General features: G+C 34.3%; 1 protein-coding gene across 10 annotated transcripts in view; it reads left to right on the top strand.

Annotated features, from left to right (window-relative positions):
* LOC149535778 (uncharacterized) overlaps positions 1–21,376 on the top strand; it is a 218,642-nt gene that overhangs the window by 181,858 nt on the left and 15,408 nt on the right. The gene's annotated exons all lie outside the window — the stretch shown is intronic.

A 21,376-nucleotide genomic window follows, 5' to 3' on the forward strand; every position in this document is an offset into this window, starting at 1 on the left:
ATGACCTTCAATTTTATAGACTTCTTTATATAATATGAAGCTTCATTTATGATTTCCAATCAAACATCTATCGGCTATCCCTTGCACCTTTTTTTGGGGTGCAAGTGCTAGTAAGTAATACACCCGGAACGACATCTGAGGAGCTCAAAATAGAAAGGAAGATCAAACAGTGAGCCGACAACATAGTTCCATGACTAACATATACACTCAGTGCATAACCAGTTTACTTATCCATTCATATTGCATTTAATAAAGAGGTTCTAAACCATCGAATTGGACTTGCTCGGTCTATATCAAAAGTAAATAAGTCCTTGTGTGCTCGGCCTTTGCTAGATGACTTAGTCGCAGTGATGACCATTCAATCCAGCCTAGTAAATGACTAAGTGTCTGAATACTAATTGGCAACTTAGGCGTAGAGATCAACAAGAGATACATATACGTTGCTCCACCTTTATTATATACATTACTGCACCTTTATTTGGAAATCAAATAATTAAATAAGGGTAATATTACAGAAAATGGCATTGAGCTGAGGAGTCAAGTCGGAAATCCATAAGGTCCTAACATAGGGACATTAGAGTGGTATCATAGCGTGATCCTGCCATCCTGTAGGTGAATCTTAAATAATGGGGAGCATACAAGAACAAAAATTATCATTGAAGGTGAAGTAAAGGAGATGTGGTAACATACTTTTGAGAAAGATCACAGATACTTAATAAACAGCCTTACATTATACAAGACATCGCAAAGGACTTGTGAATAACCTCATAAGAGATTTGTAGAAAAAGTAAAATATTAGCCCTTCGAGAACCCTCAACACATAATTCATTCAACCTTGATTGGCATCTAACAAATAGCGTCCATATGAAGACATAACATGTATCCGATAATATATACAAATGAAAGAACATAAATTGCAATGAGTGGTCAAGGGAAGGATTCAAGTAAGAGGAGTTAGTAACTCAGCAAATATTCAGATGAAACTATGAAGGAGACACCACAAGGATATTGGTAAAACAATAACAGAATCAAACTTACAAGAGCAATCACTGATTTAGTGATTTCTTATAGTTAATGTTAGATTCTGTTAGAATATTGAATCTGTTGAGATCAAGAGAAAGAAGATATAGACTACTCCAAGTAGCCACTAATAAGAGGGCAATAATGCATTATAAATCCCTAGAGAGAATTAAGGCAGAGAGCTAACCTCTCTAAAGGACTTCGCAAGACATTCCAAGGAAGTGAGGTAGGGAATCAAGTATTCTCTAAAGGAACTAGTATAAGAAATAGACTACTCCAAGCAGCCACTAATAAGAGGGCAATAATGAACTATAATTCCTAGAGTGAATTAAGGCAGAGAGCTAACCTCTCTGAGGGTCTTCAGAAGACATTCTAAGGAAGCGAGGTAGGGAATCAAGTATTCTTTGAATGAGCTAGTATATACTGATAAGGAAAGAAAAAACATATGCATATGTAAGGATGGACACACCTATATCGGGTTATCCATAAGGCTTAGGTTGAGAGTCCTCTCTCTCCTAGGAAGGATGGATATATCAGTTTTGGTTATCCATAAGGTCTTAAAGAGAGGAAGTGCAGTGAGGAGATGATGCTTAGTGGAGAGCTGTTCTAAGTTGTATAGAGCAACTAGAGCCCTAGGAAGCAATCCCCCAGGAGCTAAGGAAGGGTATTAATTTGGGAATTAGGATCTTATTTTTTATATACTTACATATTAGATAATGTTTACTCTTATTAATGATTTTATTTATATATTCTTGTTGGAGTGCTAACCTATGTTGTAGGTCTATTCGTCAAGGAGCTAGTTAACATCGACTTAGGTAGCACGGACAACAATCTAAAATTTGAGTATATGGTTAAGAACACAGTGAAGATATAAATTTTGTGAAAAATGTCCTTGACCAGCTTATTTCAAATTGTAATTAGAGGAAGGAATCGACCAAAGATTTTAACATGTGAATACTTTGTTTCTGATCATTTTTTGGCATGGAAGTAATATCTCTAACCTTGACTATGCACTCTAGCTTTCAAAAAATTTCAAATGGGAGGTATGTATTACTAAACTCCATAGTGGTTTTGGTTTTGCTGAATGTTTAAATCTAGACATTAAAAATAAATTCTTAAAAGGACCTTTTATTTCTTTCAGAGGATATTTAATTTCCTTTTTTGAAGGGCATTCAAATTTTGATCTGTCAAGTATCCTTGTTCCCTCAACTTATTGCTGGATTGAATTTCTGAACTTTCTTGTAGAACTTATGAATATAACCATATTGGAAAAGATTGGGAATATGGTGGGGCTTTAAAGGACTAACAGAAAACTTCTTAGAATCCACTTCAATTAAGGTTATGGTAGATTTCCCCATGCATAAAACATTAAAACCAATTAAGATTATCACCAATAACTTAATTTATCAACTGAATCCATCTTTCTTCAAAGAAGTAATTGAATCTAAAATTGTTTTTGCTGATTCTGAAGTCATGAGAGATTTCTATTCTATTGATTCGAATGATGATATTATAGAGAAGGAGCCAGGTTTTCAATTTTTAGAAAATGGAGGGTTTAGTTTGTTCCATAAAACTTCTATCTCAGAAGGACTAATGAGTTTGCACTTTGATTCTAAAATATTTGAAAAGAGCAGACTTAGTTTTGATCATAAATTGCAACTATTCAGTCACAGTGTTAATCCTTCAAACAAACATAATACTGTTAATAATGAGAAAACGTTGGAGAACATATATTAAATATATCTTCATCTTGCCCAAGGTTACTTCTATAGAAATAACAGATAATAGAGGAACTTTCAGTAGGTTGGAGAACATATATTACAGGAAAAATTGGGTGAGATGTCTGTAAACACAGAGTCATCTCATACAGATATAGGCAACCCAAATTATAGTTCAAAAAATTTGGAGGATGTGGAAAACTTTTAAAGTAAGGTTGAACATAATACGATAGCTCTTAGCAATATGATGATAGTCATTGATGCAATTCATGATGAAGTATATAATCTATCGAAACAACAAGAATTTATTAAGAAAGACTTAGAAGCAAGATTAAAAACACATGAACTTTTAGATCAAATCAAGAATGATCAAGAGAAACGAATAAATGCAACTTTTGATGGGAATGACAATCAAGATAATTTAATCACAAAAATGTAGAAATAAATTTAAAAGAAACTACAGTATCAAACTCCTTGCTTGCTCAAAAACCTAATTCGATTAAGAATCAAGCTAGTAATGAAGTTAGTAATCCAGTTAAATTCATTAATACAGCTAGAAAACCCTCCAATAGTTCTAATTTCAATGATGAGGAGCTGAACATTAAAAAGTTAATAGATGAGAATGTTAAAAAATTAGTAGATTCTTAATTAAATTCACTAGACACTGAAGTGACTAACAATGTATTTGTGTCCAAACCATTTAATGTACAAGTTCGATACTCAGATAACCTTCAAGATGGATTCAATACCACATTCTAATATCAATAATGAGAAGGAGCTGAACATTAAAAAGTTAATAGATAAGAATGTTAAAATATCAGTAGATTCTCAATTAAATTCACTAGACACTAAAGTGACTAACAATGTATTTGTGTCCAAACCATTCAATGTACAAATTCGATACTCAGATAACCTTCAAGATGGATTCAATACCACTGTAAGAAACCATTAAAATGTAGATGCACTTAAAAAAAGTCATAGAATAAACTCTGAACTGTCCTCGGGTCTAGCTTCAAAATCTACTTTTGATAATGAGGTCTCAGATGAAAAAGAACTTTCTGAGGATTCTGATTCTGAAGATGAAAATAGTGAAGCCACAATTTTGAAGAAGAGTTGGCTAATAGCAAAAATCTTGGAAATGGATGACTCAGAATCAGAAGATGACTATTCTTATCCAAGAAGTATGCTAATTCAGTTTTTAATAAATATGATTCCCAAACTACTATTTAATCTTAATAATAAAATACTATTAGATCTTAAGAATAAGACAGATTATTCTGAGATAGACATTTTTTAAATAATGTTTAGTGATAGCTTATTGCGGAGTCAAATTGAACACCAGTGACTCAAATCTTGGCATTAAAAATATAAATTCACTTATTAGTATAAAGATAACACTTCTTATATACCTGTTGCGTAACTCTGTTCAACCAAAACTATAAATGTACTCTTAACATCTATAATCTAATTAATATTAAAAAGACTACCAGGAAACTAATAACCTCATTTAATATGACATTATATGTCTTAACTCTCAATGAAAATAATCATTAATTTTAGACATCAAATCAATTTATGTAACCTCCTTTGTTAATTTGCCTAAAAATTTATGATTTTCGTTTTATTTATATAATATGTATTTCATCTAATAATGATCTTGGTCAGGATGTGTTGAGTTTTGCAGCTACAATCATATAAGTTGGAGGATGGACTTATTCACATTGTAGCGGTGCATTTATGTCAAATGAATGATCGGATATGAATGATCTCTAATAAGATGACTAACTGAAATATTTAGAAAATTTTCATAAGCAAGGGTATGCCCTAATAAACTTTTGTAAAAGGAGATATGCCTCCTTAAGCCTTGTATATTCTATATTCTGGAGTTTGGTTCCTAGACTATGTCTTAGGCAAGACTGGAGGTTTTCTTCTTTCCTACCAATGCTCGCATTGAACAAAGACTTTGTATATTAATAAAAATTATTTGGCTTCAACCTTTTACCAATAAAAAAAATGGAATTAAACTACAGAGAATTAGCTGGCAATAAAATTAAATCCTCAAACAATTAAAATCAGCACATAAGTGTAACTCGACCGGACAATTGTGGGAAATCTAAATGCACAAACCCATAACTAGTCTATCACAAATGCATATAAAATCCAGATTTGCCAACATGTAATAGAGGGATAATATAATAATCATAGATACGGTGCTCATACAAAGACGATGTTGGTTCAATAATGAAAGGACAATGAAACTATCTCGTATGCCAGTGTTGGGGATAAAGACAGTCAAAACGTGCAGTTCGGGTAGAATGATATTTGGTGTCTATTCACTGAAACATTCAAACTTCGAGTGTAGTTGCATACAATAAATGGCTGAAGCACATATAGTAATAATAAAATGTGCCTAATGAAACTCTAGTTGCACGATCAGAAGTATGTATTAGAATGTTGCAGCATTGGTCATTCTATATTCTAATCCTCAATGTATATGTCATCCAAATAAACATTGCATTTAAATTGAACATTTCATTTAAAGATAATCATTTACAACAAATAAGCATACATCGATGAAAGTCGACAATGAAACATTTAACAACACATAAGGTACGATAACCAGATATCAGATATAATCACCACAATATATAAATCCAATGTTCTCTAGTGCAAAGTACACTAGATGTCATCATAATGCATAATGTCACGTCAATAATATCATGAGGCAGATGTGATCAAAATGGTAAGCAACAACAGAATGTAATCGTCTAAATCAGCAATGATATCGATAACCAAAATAACATATTGTTATCGAATGCATATCATGATGCAGATAATTACAACACAAAAAACAAGAATCTATCTCGGATCAAAATAAAATGGAATAGAATGCAACCACGCAAGACGCTACATCTCTCCTTACTCCTCTCTCAAACCTACATAGATTACACAAAATATATAAAGATTTACAAGATTTAAGTGGCTTCAATACCTCGCCAAAATAGGGGTTATTCAAATCCATATGCATATTTTTCCGTCATCTTTGAAGATGCAATGAGCACTTCTCGAAGATTATCTAACCCCTCTCAAATGCCTTGAAACTCAAATGCTTCATTTATAAAAATAAATATAGTTAGGACGTGTTCTTACATCCTACAACTGTCAAAGAGCATGTCATAAATGACAACAATTATAGTGTTAAGAGAATCAATTATCATTTCTCCATTCAAAATGCATCATAATTCATAAAATAATTTAAGTTTAATACATTATGTTTCACATTAAAACTAGCGAATTCCCAGTTTCATCATTAAAATAGCTTCAAAAATTACTTTTTTTGAAAATTTGTGTTAGTTTGGTAGCTTCAGTTCGATAAACCATTAGACTAAACTGATGATGATATATATATATATATATATATAGTTAAATAATTAATTGTGATATTAATTAAATTATATTGAATAGACATGTCCCAAGAAGGGACATGTTTCTCTATGTATTTTCCACAATATAAGAGAGAGATCGCTTCTCTTGGAAAACATATACCGAAGAGGCAATGTTAATACATTCGCAGCGATCCTCAAATATCAGCATGGTATTAGAGCAGGCTGCAAATGCATCAATGAGCCATGGAGAAAATGGGGAATATACCACTGTAAAACATATGGGAAAGAGCGATGATTAGTATTTGGCAGAATACACTAAACCAGCACATGAAAAATAGATGACCATAAGAGCATAATATACCAATCATTGAGGGAGGTATTTTAAGGTGATTGCATGGTAGTGTTTGTTGGCTATGGGAGAGTTGTGGCTGTGTCCATTTCTTTAGTAAAAGGGGATCTAGGAGAGTCAAGCACATCTATATCCTCTGTTGGTACATCAGCTCCTACAAATCTGCCAACTCCTCCAATGCCTTTTATCACCTGCACAATTGCTACCATCAACACCAGCATGGCCACATTTTTCTTTTTTCCATCTTTTTACGTAAAAATTAAATGCAAGAAAAGTATAATGTATGAAGAAATATAAAATGCACAAGTTAGGGAGTCATGTTTGACATGGGGAGTAATGTATAATGCAAGGCCGTGCATTTTGCATAGCGTGGATTTACTTTGACGGAAGGCTAGTTGACTAGACAATCTAGAGAAAAGCTACACCGCGAGATCATTGTTCAGTAACGAGATTCTTTGAAAACTCTGACTTACCAAAGTGACTTGATTCATATTTACAGACAATGTGTCTTTAAATCACCACTACAGAAAACTCAATTGTTTTTCCCGCTGATTTAGGAGGGGAAAGCAATCAATGTTGAAAATGTGAGTAGCATGAGTAAGAAAGAAAATTTAGAGCTAGAGCATCATGGCATGCCGATAGTCTCCTTCAGGGGCCTATGGACTTGATAATAGGGATATGTTACAAAATCACCAATCGACCAAGCTTGTTCACTTGCATTGGCATCGGGGTTTTAGCAGCAAATATGATGTGGAATAAAAATTACAAAAGGGTGAGTTTGCCAGTAGAAGGTGACATGGATGCCACCAAAACATAAGTGGTATGAAAGTACGTAGGCAAAGTATCAAACAAAGAAGAGTTTATAATAAGAAGAATCTCTCATAATATAAGGTAAAATACAATACTGCTGGCAAAAAGAGAATTGTGTGAGTGATAGTACTTGCGAAGGATTATTCTCCCATTCTCGCGAAACATAAACATAACCAAGGTATGTGAATATTTAACTGTCAATTTATATTTATATCTTATAATTCATGACATCAGCCATGTAACCCTCTGAACCTTAACTTTTAAATTGAATAAATATTAACATATAATTGAGTTATATATATATATAAACATATTAAAGTGTATGCTAAGAGGTTATATATATTGCAATGATTTTCAAGCTTGCATTGAAAATCTATATGCAATCCTAATCAAGGATATTAGACAATCTCTTGTTACAATCTTTAAGAGAATAAGCTCACGTCAATATGGGAGAGATGGAGTAAAACCTCACAAATAGGTAAGTTTCGAGATGAGTAAAGATATGTATTTCCAATACCTTGAGGGGAAAATCCCAAGATGGGTATAAACTACAAACATAAAATCTCAATGCTCTAAGGAAGCCTACTTGTAAATTAGTGTTCTGCGCCCTTTAACATGGAAATTCCCCGTCCTCCTTAAGTGCGACATGGTTAAGGGGTGAAATTGGGCTTAACATGTTAATTATTAAAGGGTATTATGAAATGATCATCATTTCTTACAATAAATCTGATTTAGAGTCATGAGTTAAAATTACTAACATCATAATTAATGCTGACATTATTATTTGTATTTCTATATGTGTACTGTAAGACCTATTTGCCTTGATCTTTTCTGAAGATGTTCTTGCAAGACAAGGAGGATTGATATCAGACTCAGAGGGAGTCTTGACACTCCGTCAGAAGCATTATTGGATAAGGAGTTGAGAAGATTGATATTTAGAGGGAGTCTGAAAGTCTTTGTGTATGACTATAATTTTCATGGGCCTACCCCCTGTGTACATCATGAGGAAGTGATGACTTCCAAATGATAATCACTTGTAAAAGTTATTTAGAAGGTGACGATCTTTCAATAACTTAATCTTCTATTATGATGGACATCTTATGATGTTTGTAGAGTGGGAATATCACAGAATTTCCCAAATACATAGAATAATCCAATTGATACATATGAAGTAAAACCTAGAACATATGATTCATACCACAATCCAGTAGGCAAGGAAATGATTTCTTTATTAATACCAAAAACCAACATGAGTACATTACCAATGTTTCTGACATTTATAGAAGGATCGGTTAGTTGGAAACCAACCGACGCATTTCCTCATCACCTAACTATCCAGCTCGACTAGCTTTAACAAGTACTAAACATAATAGTTACTTTATTCCGACTACATCTATCCCCCCCTAAAAAAAGAAGTCTTCCAGATGACTGTAGAATATGAAATCAACAAAAACAACTTTGACTTCAAGAGGAAGGATGGGAGGACATCCTTGTGCTCAAAGTTCCCCTTAGCCATTGCAGGTCTCGCTTAGCTGTCTTTTGTTTTGTCCGAACGCCCTGCAATACCCGTAATGCATCCATCTTCTTGGCTTCTGCAGTGGCAACCTTGCTCTCCAATTCAGATTTTTCTTTGTTCCAGGCTTCCTACATAGCTACTTTCAGCCTTTTGTGTCTCAACTATTTCGTCTTCCACTCGTAAAAACTTTCGTGCTAGCAGGTGAGGGATCTCTCCCAGGAGATCCTACACTACTGGTGGCACCGAAAGTTCGTGTACCATACCTTTAGGGACCGTTCTCTCACGGGCTTCTCTTTGTACATTTTGATCGACCACAACTTCCCTGGCCGTTACCAAATCGCGTGTCAACTGATCTTGCCTAGTTATTTCCTCCTCTTCCCCATCACTATTTGTTACTTGGATGAGTGGTACAAAGGGCCTTCCCATTACTCCATCCTATCGACCTCCAGGTTTGGACTTAGGCAACGACACTAAAAATGTAGAGTAGGAATATCACACAATTTCATAGATACACAGAATAATCCAATTGATAAATATGAAGTAAAATCTAGAACATACCATTCATACCACAATACCAGTAGGCAAGGAAATGATTTCTTTATTAATACCAAAAACCAACATGAGTACATTACCAATGTTTCAGACATTTATAGGAGGGTCAGTTAGTTGGAAACTAACTAATGCATTTCCTCACCACCTAACTACCCAGCCCGACTAGCTTTAACAAGTACTAAACATAATAGTTACTTTATTCCGGCTATGATGTTTGAGACAAATCATGATAGATGATAACTTGCATGGTGGATTAAGTTCCTTAAATAGACAATGGCCTTCTATTGTGATAGACATCTTATGATGTCTGAAACAAATCATGATAACTGATAACTTGCATGGTGGATTAAGTTCCTTAAATAGACCATGGCCTTCTATTGTGATAGACATCTTATGACGGTTGAAACAGATCATGATAGATTATATCTTGCATGGTGGATTAAGTTCCTTAAATAAACCATGGACATTCCTATGGTAAGTATCATTGAGGATACCTATGCACATACCTTGTGAACATTTTTTAGTATTTGGTGAATGTCATGCAACTTGGCATTCAAGAGGCCATTACTCTTGATATCATGAGATGATACCTAAATGGTGGATATCTTCTAATCAAAGATATTCTTAAAACTTGTGAGTCCTGATTTTACATTGAGCTAATATCTTGTGTTTATCCTCCATAGCTAAGAGGGAGTGTTAATTTGGTAGTTTCAGTTGGATAAACCATTAGACTTAACTGATGATGATGATGATGATTTATATATATATAGTTAAATAATTGATTGTGATATTAATTAAATTATATTGAATATACATGTCCCATGAAGGGATATGTTTCTTCATGTGTTTTCCACAATATAAGAGAGAGATCACTGCTCTTGGAAAACATATACCGAAGAGGCAATGTTAATACATTCACAGCGATCCTCAGAAAATCAGCAATTTGAATGATATGCTTTTGATCCAAGCTTGAACAAAAACCATTCTACACCATCAATTTTAGATTTCTAGAAAATCTTGAAAATTTGGGCATTATAAGGGCATATTTTGGAAAATTTAAAAGAATGTAGAGAGCATCTGATAATCCTCTAATCCTATTCTTGTTTTTGAAAATTAGAAACAATAAACTATGGAGAAGAATTTGATGACTTTTCTCAAAGTTTGCCAAGTAAGCAAACACCCCTAGCTTCGCAAATGTCAGAAATAAGAAAGATTGTAACTCCTTACTTGATCATGCAACATTTCCTACTTTAATTCTCATTCAATTTCACCCACAATTACATTCCCAATACAAAAAAAAATAATGTGAAGAAGAGGGTGCTTGGATGGCCAAAATCCTTCTAAAAAATTCTTAAAGTAGTAGACTGAATAACAAGTAGAATGGACTTTGTTTATATTGCTCTCAAATCCTTATATATATCAAAAGATATGTGAATCTTTATCAAGCAAAGTACAGAAGGAAAGCAATTGAAGTAAATGTTTTCACCACTGAAGTTTGAAAGGAATGAAGTAATAAATTCAGATGGACTATCGTTATACTGTAATAACCAATATATAAATACTGCACAAATTGTTTAAAATTATTTATGTTGAATAAGATGAATTCAAAATGATTGTCAACAATCATATAATATGCTAAAGAGAACCTGTGATTTCAACGTAGAAGACTGACGATATGTATGTGTTCGATGTTGTTTACAGAGGGTCTGAGGCATATAAGTATAACAAGGGGGAGTTACATCCCATCAAGCACATGGCTCCCAGTGGTTAAATTAACACTTAAATTGTTTAGCCCGTTGACCAACATATATTCAATAGTCAATCAAACTTGGGGTTGGTCCAATCGGTCTCTCCTTAACTTATTCTATTATTGTATATTTTGTATTTTGTTTTAAGTTATATATATATTACATATATATTTTCAATGATATTTTTATCCTGATTGAACTAACACACCAACATCAATAAATGTTATTCACCAAGTACTATTTTGATATTATATTAGGTAACATGAGTATTGGCCTATCAAAATATCAACACATGATATGCACCAATGACTCGAAGTAATGGCCTATTAGAATATCAAGGCAAGATATTAACCAAATACCTATCATATATCTATACAAGCAACTCATAGACCATCAATTCAATGACATCTAACACTAAGTTGTTGATTTACAAGATAAAACCTTTCATGACCTATTTTAACATTTACATAAAATGTATATCATGATTCAAGTTATTGTAAGATCGTCACCTTCCAATAACTTCTCCAAATATAAGTAATGATTATTTGAAAGTCGTCACTTTCTCATGATGTACACTGGGGGTAGGCCCATACACATATGACATCAAAAGTTTACATGAAGTCACCATGGATACTGTCATGTGGTGCTTTCATGGCATCCACCATAAATCATATTAGAGAGTAAGGTTTTCACCTCAAACTTATCTATCATAGACAATAATGTATTACAGGGGATTTCACTTGGAACTTCTCCATGAAGAAACACCAATCTTTTGACCTCCTCATCAAGGTTATTTCTAATGAAGTGTCAAACTCCCTATGAATCTAACATGATTAAGATCCTCAAAATTCAACTAAAACATATCCTCTATCTGCTCCCTCTCTTTGTCCATGGTTGCCTCTAATGAAATGTGAGGCTCCATCTTGATAAAGAAAAGTACTCATAATCTCAAACATAAAGATATCTTGCTTCAAGAGCCTCATTCTATCTAGCATGAACACCAGTTGACTAATGATCCCTAGATCAAAACTTCTTTGCAGTTACTATCATAATATTGAGTCCTACACAATATTTGGTAGCATGTCTTTAATGTACCAATCTTTTCTCGCAAGAACATCCCTGCACTTCCTTGATGGTATCTCTTCTCTGACATCTCCCTTGATATTTTAAATGGGAATACAACATTGTTTATTAATTTGCTCCTATAATGTAAAATATTAATTGTTATATCATCAAATAATCTTACATTACATCAACTGTGGCAAAACAACTTGGTTTGAATTCTTGTAATAAAGAGCAGCCATCCATCCATAGAAGCCCTTTCACATCATTATTGTGGATTGGATGAAACACATCTAATCTCTCACAACTTCTGATAAATGGGGGGAACTTTTGAATATTGTTCTCCAACATGTAGCATTTGGTGGTTGACATATAACATACCAACACACAACAGAAACTGATAATACAAGAACCTTAGTATACAACCCAATAACATGGTGTTTGCATAAATAATTTATGAGATGGTTTAATAAGATCAACCCTTAGGAGGAGAAATATTTTCTCACACACTAAGACGGATTCTTAGGACCAACACAACTTATAACCTGCAAAGATTTGTATCTTTCTACATAAAGGCACCAATATGCAATACAACTCCAAGGACTTATAAATCTGCATGTCTCAAAGTGAGTTACAAGTGAGTAGAAAATGAGAAGGCACACAGTGTGTATTTCTGCTCAAAGGTGTTATAAATCTGCATGTCTCAAAGTGAGTTACAGGGAAAATAGCAAGAATGAGGAGAAGGATTGGAAAATATCACAAGTCCCTAATCTACACAAAACTAGAACCCCTTACAAATGAGCCTTCAACTCATACTTATGCCTTTTTCCATTCAACTACATCATTAATGCAAACAACAACTCCTTGGTCGAATTCAGCTTTCAAGGCCAATTTTGAGCCCCTAAAAAGTCTTCAAAAGGTGTAAATATGGCCCAAAAGTCATGCCTCAACAATATCAACATAAACACCCCTCATTAATGCACTCTTATTTCTCAAAATATCCAACAAAAAGGCTCTAAAAAGTAATAACTTTCTGGCCTTCAAATCCCATCAATATTGTTAATTTGCATAGGATCGTTGGTAATGTATTTGCATTGCTAAAGATGAGGAATGTTTCAATCACATAACTGTTATTGTTCTCCAGATTTTCCTTTGTATTTATTGATTTCGATACTTGCAAGAATGAATTCATTTGATATAAATAATATATGATAGGGTATGTGGGTGAATGATTATATCTGTAATTAGAGACATGACTATTCACCCTTGTTAAATCTTGATAACTTGATCATATTAATGTTCTGATTTTTTAGATTAGACAGATCTATAATGCATGTAATTTCCTTTATATGTGACCTCATGATAAATACATCTCCCTAGAACAGATCAACGATTTGCTAGGCACATTTATATGCCTTGTATTTGACTATTGTAGTTATTTAATAATTAGCTATTAGTTAATGGAAAAAGGCCGCCAATTTGTGGGGGAGTATGTTATTTCATGTGGGGCCGACCTGAAGGGGTTGTGTCTTATGAAAAGACAGGACCCTTGGTTAATATATAAGGAGCAAGATTGTGGATAGAGGATATACAATACAATCTTTAGTCTGCTCTTCTAGCAATCTGCTCCTTGGTGATTTAGTACAGAAATAAAAGATAATTTCCAGAATTAATTGTAGACTTCCAGAACAATAACATTCAGTCCAGAATTGTAGTAGATTGATTTGCAACAAGGTATTACAAGCAACTCTCTTAAATCTGAACATGACATTATAGCGGTAGTTTCTTGTACACAAATACACTTGTCTGATTTCATAGTAATGTGACTTTATCCCCAAGGTTGATGGTACCAAGCATTCCTAATAATGTGGCTTCTATCTGAAGCTCCAAGTACATGCATCATTCACTTGACCTTCCCATTCAAGATTTTTTGTGATGAATTTTCAGACTCACTTTGAATGTTGATTCGTCCTCTTAGAAGAACTATGACTGCAAAATTCCATCGTAGTCTGCTCCCTCTAAAGCAATATAACCTAACTCGTTGGATGTCAACTGATCACAAATCCTCTAGTTGCTCCCCCTTAGACTACTGTCATAAGGTCATTTGAACGACCAATCCTAATATTTGAACAACATTTCAATTGCAGTCTTCTCCCTCTTCAAAGGAAGAGCCCCTTGACTTATTTTATTTCAAAATCTAGATCAAAAGGATCCACTGCCATGTTAATCGTCTTTTCTTTTGAATGAGATCCTTCAAGCCTATTTGGAAGACTCTTACAGATACTTGCCAATGGGAGCTTCTGCCTCTCAAGAAGGATTGTGGTTGTCGGGTCAGTGACAACAATAATGCTAATGTGATCACATCACTCCTCTATTAAATGTGATGTATGCAAAGGTGCATTTTCATTAATGTTCTTGGTATCTACCAATATATTATAAACAAAACACTACACAACATGAACAATCTTGCCATTATTGTCCATTGATGCATAATGAAGCAGGGTGCAACCATGGTCACCAACTTTAGTTTCTATAGAACTGTAAAAATAGTAAATTAAAATCAGTCGCAAGGACTTCCAATGTATAGCAAATAGTTCCAAATGAAGTACCAGAGGAGATGAGTTTTCTTTGTGAAAGGCACTCGTAGTCCCTGGTTTACCACACCAATAAGAAATTGGCAAATTGGGTCCCGCACTTTAGCATGAATTCCATCATTCTTAGAGAGACCACCGAATCTTCTCATATATGGAGGAGTTGTTGGATTGCCTGCGTATGTGATAAAAGAACAATTTGTCTTCTATTCTATATCCCTAATAATTTAATCAAATGCTTTCAATTTACATCAATGTAGAAGTGACATAATACATTGATCATAACATTCACAGCCCAAGTTATGATCCCTTTGAATAATTCACTTCATCCTCAACTCTGAGATGAACTTTCATTTGGCGATATATATGTTTTGATTATACATAGGCTCGACACACTGTCAAGAACTGTTGTCAATAAGTAACAAAGTCACATGGTATTAATGGCTATGAATTACTCTCAGAATTGTTTTCCATTCTATTGATTTTTTACTACCACCATCCCAAACTCCCTGACAAGAGCCAAGTATTTAATCTGTCAAAATATTAAATTATGAACTTTCAATTGTATGTGGTTCTCCATAGGGGTATTGATGCAAATATTTCTCTCCCAATATAGTCTTATGCTCAAGTCTGCTTTAGTAACATATTGCATAGTGCAATTCTTTTACCAAATATAATAAAGCAAAATACAGTTCCCTAGGCTCTCTCGATAATTCTTTGACCAAGTGAATAGTGTATGCCCGTATTGCGGTAATCAACAAACTAATAAAGAAACTCTTCGATCATTTAGATTGGCCAAGATCACTGCGGAAAATTAGATTTCAGGTATTATATTTGAGTTGGTATTGCATTCGACAAAATTACCGCCTTGCAATCCAAGCTTGTCCTACTCTAATACCATGTTAATTTGCATAGGATTGTTGGTAATGTATTTGCGCTACTAAAGATAAGGAATGTTTCAATCACAGAACTGTTATTGTTCTCCAAATCTTGCTTTGTATTTATTGATTTTGATACTTGAAAGAATGAATTCATTTGATATAAATAATCTATGATAGGGTATGTGGGTGAATGGTTATGTCTGTAATTAGAGACGTGACTATTCACCCTTATATCTTAACATAGATTAGTTAACAATAACAATTGCTAATGCAGATTGGTTAATATTACACCAATACATTATTGTGTATAACTCACACATAATACTTGCATGAACAATAATGCCAAATAAGGATCGACATTTCTAGTCAAATCAATTATCATATGAGATAAACAATGGTCGGCATCTACAACCATGTCGATAATCATATGAACATGTGAATTTTTATCAATGAAATATATATATATATATATATATATATAGTAATGAATATGTTGTATTCAAAAAACAATATCGGAATAGCATCAAATTTATGTATTGACAATATGTATATATCCATATCAATATGTAAGTCATATTGATATGTATATATGCATACAATTCAGATTTGTTATTCATAGTGTTTGTCTGATCAAAGCTACATACTTAAAAAATATGACCTTTTAGACACCTTGTCATAACTCTCCAAAATATCTCTGTGTGACTTTTAGAGATAAAAATAAATATCTTATCTTGCACTTTAAGTAATAACTTAATAAATATTAATTAAGTAATGAACTATAAAGTATTTCATATGTAATGCCCCGCACAGAGATCCTTGGAACAAGGATTCAATACAAGCCAAGATACAGATACAAATATATATATATATATATATATATATATACAAGTATGAATGTACATGACAACATCATACAGAGATGACAAAGATTGCAACGGAAGACTTCACCAACAATCCTAGCAACCAACGGATCTCCAAACGCCACAACCTATCTAACATCATGACCAAACTGAAGAACGAAAGCCAAAGACAACATCAGAACGCAAAATCTTCGATCTGTCGAATCATGGAACCACAAGCAATCCTAAAGGGTAGTCAAAAGTCCAAATTGCATTCTCCAAGAAACAGCGAAGAGGCCCCCTGTTTTTCGTGCGAGAGAATAACAACTGACAGTCTCACGCAAGGAAGTACCTCTTCATGCGAAAAAGTACACTGAGCAACCCAGCACACCATGCGAACATCTACATTCTCGCGTGAGAAAGTACAATTTCGCACGAGGATACGAATCAGCAAGCCAGAAAACATAAAGGTAAAAAGCTAGGAAATAAATTTATTCCACACCAGGGAGTATCGAATCCACAATCAAGAGGAAGACACTCGAACGAAATAACTGAAAGACGGAAACTGCATCGAACCATCTAACATAGCAGTGAAGGGAAATAATTGAAAGCAACATTGCAGTGTACAAAAGCAACATCACAATGTACTAAAATAACAAACTAAGTGTGCGGTTCCTCCCAACTATAATAGCATCATGAGACCATTGTGGGTCCTAGCCATCCCCCACGCGTAACATCTCAAACTACCGACCAGATCATCAAGACCATCTTATGAGGACATCACTACTAAAATGTGCTACAACATAATAATAAGGAAATCTAACATGCTAAAAGTAAAGCATTAGATAATCCAATAAATCAACCACATCATCTATCCTATGCTAACATCATACGAATAGGAAATCTAACATGCTAAACCAATAAACAATAGATACACCAATGAAGCAATTCACATCATCTAATTATATGCTAAACATCATAGTTTAGGATTGCGTCAAATAAACTAGCATCATCTAAACATGATATCCAAGCATTCCAATGAAAGCATACCCTGGAACCCGAAGTACCAAGTGAAAACATCCAACAACAGTTGCACTAGGACAAAAGATTATCTCTGTACACCGGTCCCCAATAGTGGTATAGGTAGCTAGGCCTCCCAACCATGTGAAACCCGTAGGTCCACTCCTGTCATGCTGATAGAGATAATAATCCAACCACAAACACACATAAAGCACAACGTCCATGGCTAACACTCACGCTAGACAGTAATGATGACTGAAACCAAAATCATGAGACAATGCATCAACTACAGGTCCTGATTAGACACTCAATGGGCTACTATGTAGGGGTTGACATCATGGAGAGTCGCTTGGCATCGATAAGCCCAAGCTTGGATCGTGCATTTCAACTCCTCAACAGAGGGCCCCACACATACGTTTTATTATCATAAGTTACCACTTGATTAAAACTTTTGTGAGCCAACCCTCAGAAAATAAACTCTGGGCTGCAGAAAAGAAGCCCCCTCCATATGCCACCCTACCTTACCCATGTTCGTCCAACAATGAGTGCTCGTAAGCATGCATATTCCCAACCCAACCCCAATGATCATAACTCCTGGAAGTACCACGGAAGATTGGGCCTCGCAAGTCACCCGACAAATGCACACGTACTCATGTGTGACGCACCACCATCACGAAGATCATAACACAAGGACATGATGAGAACACAAGCAAAATATCACTCAATTGAAAACAACTAGAGAGGACGGATTCAACACGAATCCTAAAGACAATAAAACCATATATCATGAACTCACTCAATTGGCCTCAATTCGGGAGTATGGATTCTACACGAATCCCATTGATGCAACAAGACCAAACATCATGAATTCACTCAACCGGTCTCAATCCGAGAGTATGGATTCTACACAAATCCTAGTGTTCACGAAATAACAAGGGTCCAAAAAAAACAATAACACCAGGTATAAAATCACTCAACTGAACACAAAGTTAGGAGTATGGATGCGGCACGCATCCCAATGCAAACATAAAAGTGCAGCAATGGTCTAAATGACATCCTACGGATAATCCAAGTCCATGACCAACATCATGTCAAGAAAACTCGAGAAAACTGGGCGGCATGCAAATTGAGGCGAAATATCTCAAAACTCAAAATTTTGAAATTAAAACCCATTTGGTCTTAGGGCACAAAAGCCACAAATATCAAATAAAATCTGGGTTTGGAGTTTGTATGCAAAAATGGCTAGCATAATGGTGCAAAACCCCAAACCCTCATCCCGAAAAACAAGGAAATGCTTATACTTTCCCAACTGGGTAGAGGTAGCAGACAAAGACGGAGGGGAACACTAGTTCTCAGCCTCCTAACAAGCGGCTACCAAAAACAGAAGTAGAAACGAAGCCGAAACAATAAAATGAGAGAGCCCTACCTCATAGGCAAAAGGGGCAAAATGAGAATCTGAACCATAAAATAAATATCTCACAAAAGTAGCTGAAAATCGTGACAATCCAAGGTCTCCCCGTACTGGATCCAACGAGACCAATCTCGCAACGATCCCACCCTTGCAGCTCCCATAACGAACAAAACAGTAATTCCTCACGAAGAGGATTTTGGGTTTTACTCTCAAACTTTCTAATTCAAAAGTGAGAAGTCGGGAATTAAATTCATTTATCAATACTTATTCACTTTTCGAGTGAATAATCGATTAGGGTAAATAACTAGCCAAACTAGTTAAACCCCGAATCGAGCCAAACGAAAATAGACTATTCCTAGTAATAGGAATTCATCTATGGCAAAGCTGCCAGAAATTAAAATAAATCAATTAAAAGCACGAAAACCCAAAAATCACATAATTTTCCTTAATAACTTTCACGACAAATGCTAACCTCTAAATGCACAGACACGCTTACTGGTCTAATCACATAATGCAAATGAGTCCAGATTTATCTAATCACTGGAACGTTTAGTTTAAACATTTAAATAAGATACATCAACCATACAAGGACAACATTGGTAAATATGAACAGCTCAATCACTAACTCCATGTGCCACTGCCAAGGATATAAATCCTGCACAGTAAAATGCACGATCAATTGCAATTGCATATAATAACTTAGCCGAAACAATAAATGCATTAAATCACCTACTTTAACCATTTATTCAATTATACTGAAATAACCTAGTTACATCACTCACGTTCGCATATAGCATAATGAAGTGAGAATGAAGTAAATAATCAGAGCATTAAATCCATCACATAACATAATCAGAGATATGTCCAAATACCAAATAACCAGATATCATCCTAAAACATACTGTCATCTCAAAATGGCATCATCATGCAAATATGATCAATTGAATAGCATAGTAGTCTAGCATCTATGATACTGAAATCAAAGTATAACATTTGACCCTCAAGTCATCTCAAATGTAAAACATAACATGAGTAACAAGTATCTCTCGGATCAAAATATAATAACTTAGCCGAAGCAATAAATGCATTAAATCACCTACTTTAACCATTTATTCAATTATACTGAAATAACCTAGTTAAGTCACTCACGTTCGCATATAGCATAATGAAGTGAGAATGAAGTAAATAATCAAAGCATTAAATCCATCACATAACATAATCAGAGATATGTCCAAATACCAGATAACCAGATATCATCCTAAAACATACTGTCATCTCAAAATGGCATCATCGTGCAAATATGATCAACTGAATAGCATAGTAGTCTAGCATCTATGATACTGAAATCAAAGTATAACATTTGACCCTCAAGTCATCTCAAATGTAAAACATAACATGAGTAACAAGTATCTCTCGGATCAAAACATAACAAGGTAAATATTCGCAACAGATAACCAATGAATCAAACGTGGACATTCAATTTCTAATTATTTAAGCATTTAATAATGGTTGTTTAACCAACATGAAAAGACACTTAAAACACATAAGCGAACACAGTAATATACATGACTAACCACTGCTATAGGAACCTAGTCTAGTGTAGCAAGGTAATCATACACAGTGCAATCTCTACACACATCTTAGGGTAATCACAGAACAACATCACGATACCTCATCGATCTTGGTAACCATTGGCACAAACCTTAGTGAACCATCTACCAAATCATAATCTCGTAATTCAGCCATAAGCATAATCAAAGCAATTGATACAGTTAACATAAATCCAATCACCCCAAGGGTGTAGACCACTCATGGTCCCAATCATGATCACTCAACAAGCAAGATCATCAAGGTTGCATCCATCAGGATGACTTACAGAAATCAAATGGGAGAGGCACTACATAATATGTTTATTTAACAATTATTAGGTAATTTATGATTTATTTTTTAAAACAAAATTAATAATATTTATTGAGTGATAATTACTCACCAAGCAAGATCATCAAGATTGCATCCATTAGGATCATAGTTGGAAAACTCGCCAAATGCAAAAACTCGCCAAGCCCCCAAAAAGTTTAATCGGGAAAAACTCGGCAATTTAAAAAAAAAACTCGAGAAAAACTCGAGAACCTAAAAAACTGCTGAAATTTAATTAAAAATACATTTATTTTGCAAAATTCAATGAGAAGATGCATCTAATAAGTTAATTAAAGACAATACTAAAGAAAGAAACGAAGTTTAGATATATATAAATGTATAATGCGTACAAAATTGCATTCTCATGCAGAATGCTCATGGTAGGAAACAAAATAGTAAATTACTAAATAGTTTCAATCTGTCAAACTAGAAGTAAATACTAAAAGTCTAAATACATCAATACAATTTGACAATGTCAATCACATCTTCCTCTTTCCACTTGCACTAGCAGGAAAGTTAGGGGGTCTAGTCCTAGAAGAAGTGCCCCGCACTGGGA

This window comes from Cupressus sempervirens, chromosome 10 (genome assembly GCF_028749045.1).
Source record: "Cupressus sempervirens isolate cs-2001-9-10 chromosome 10, ASM2874904v1, whole genome shotgun sequence".
NCBI classification, from domain to species: domain Eukaryota; kingdom Viridiplantae; phylum Streptophyta; class Pinopsida; order Cupressales; family Cupressaceae; genus Cupressus; species Cupressus sempervirens.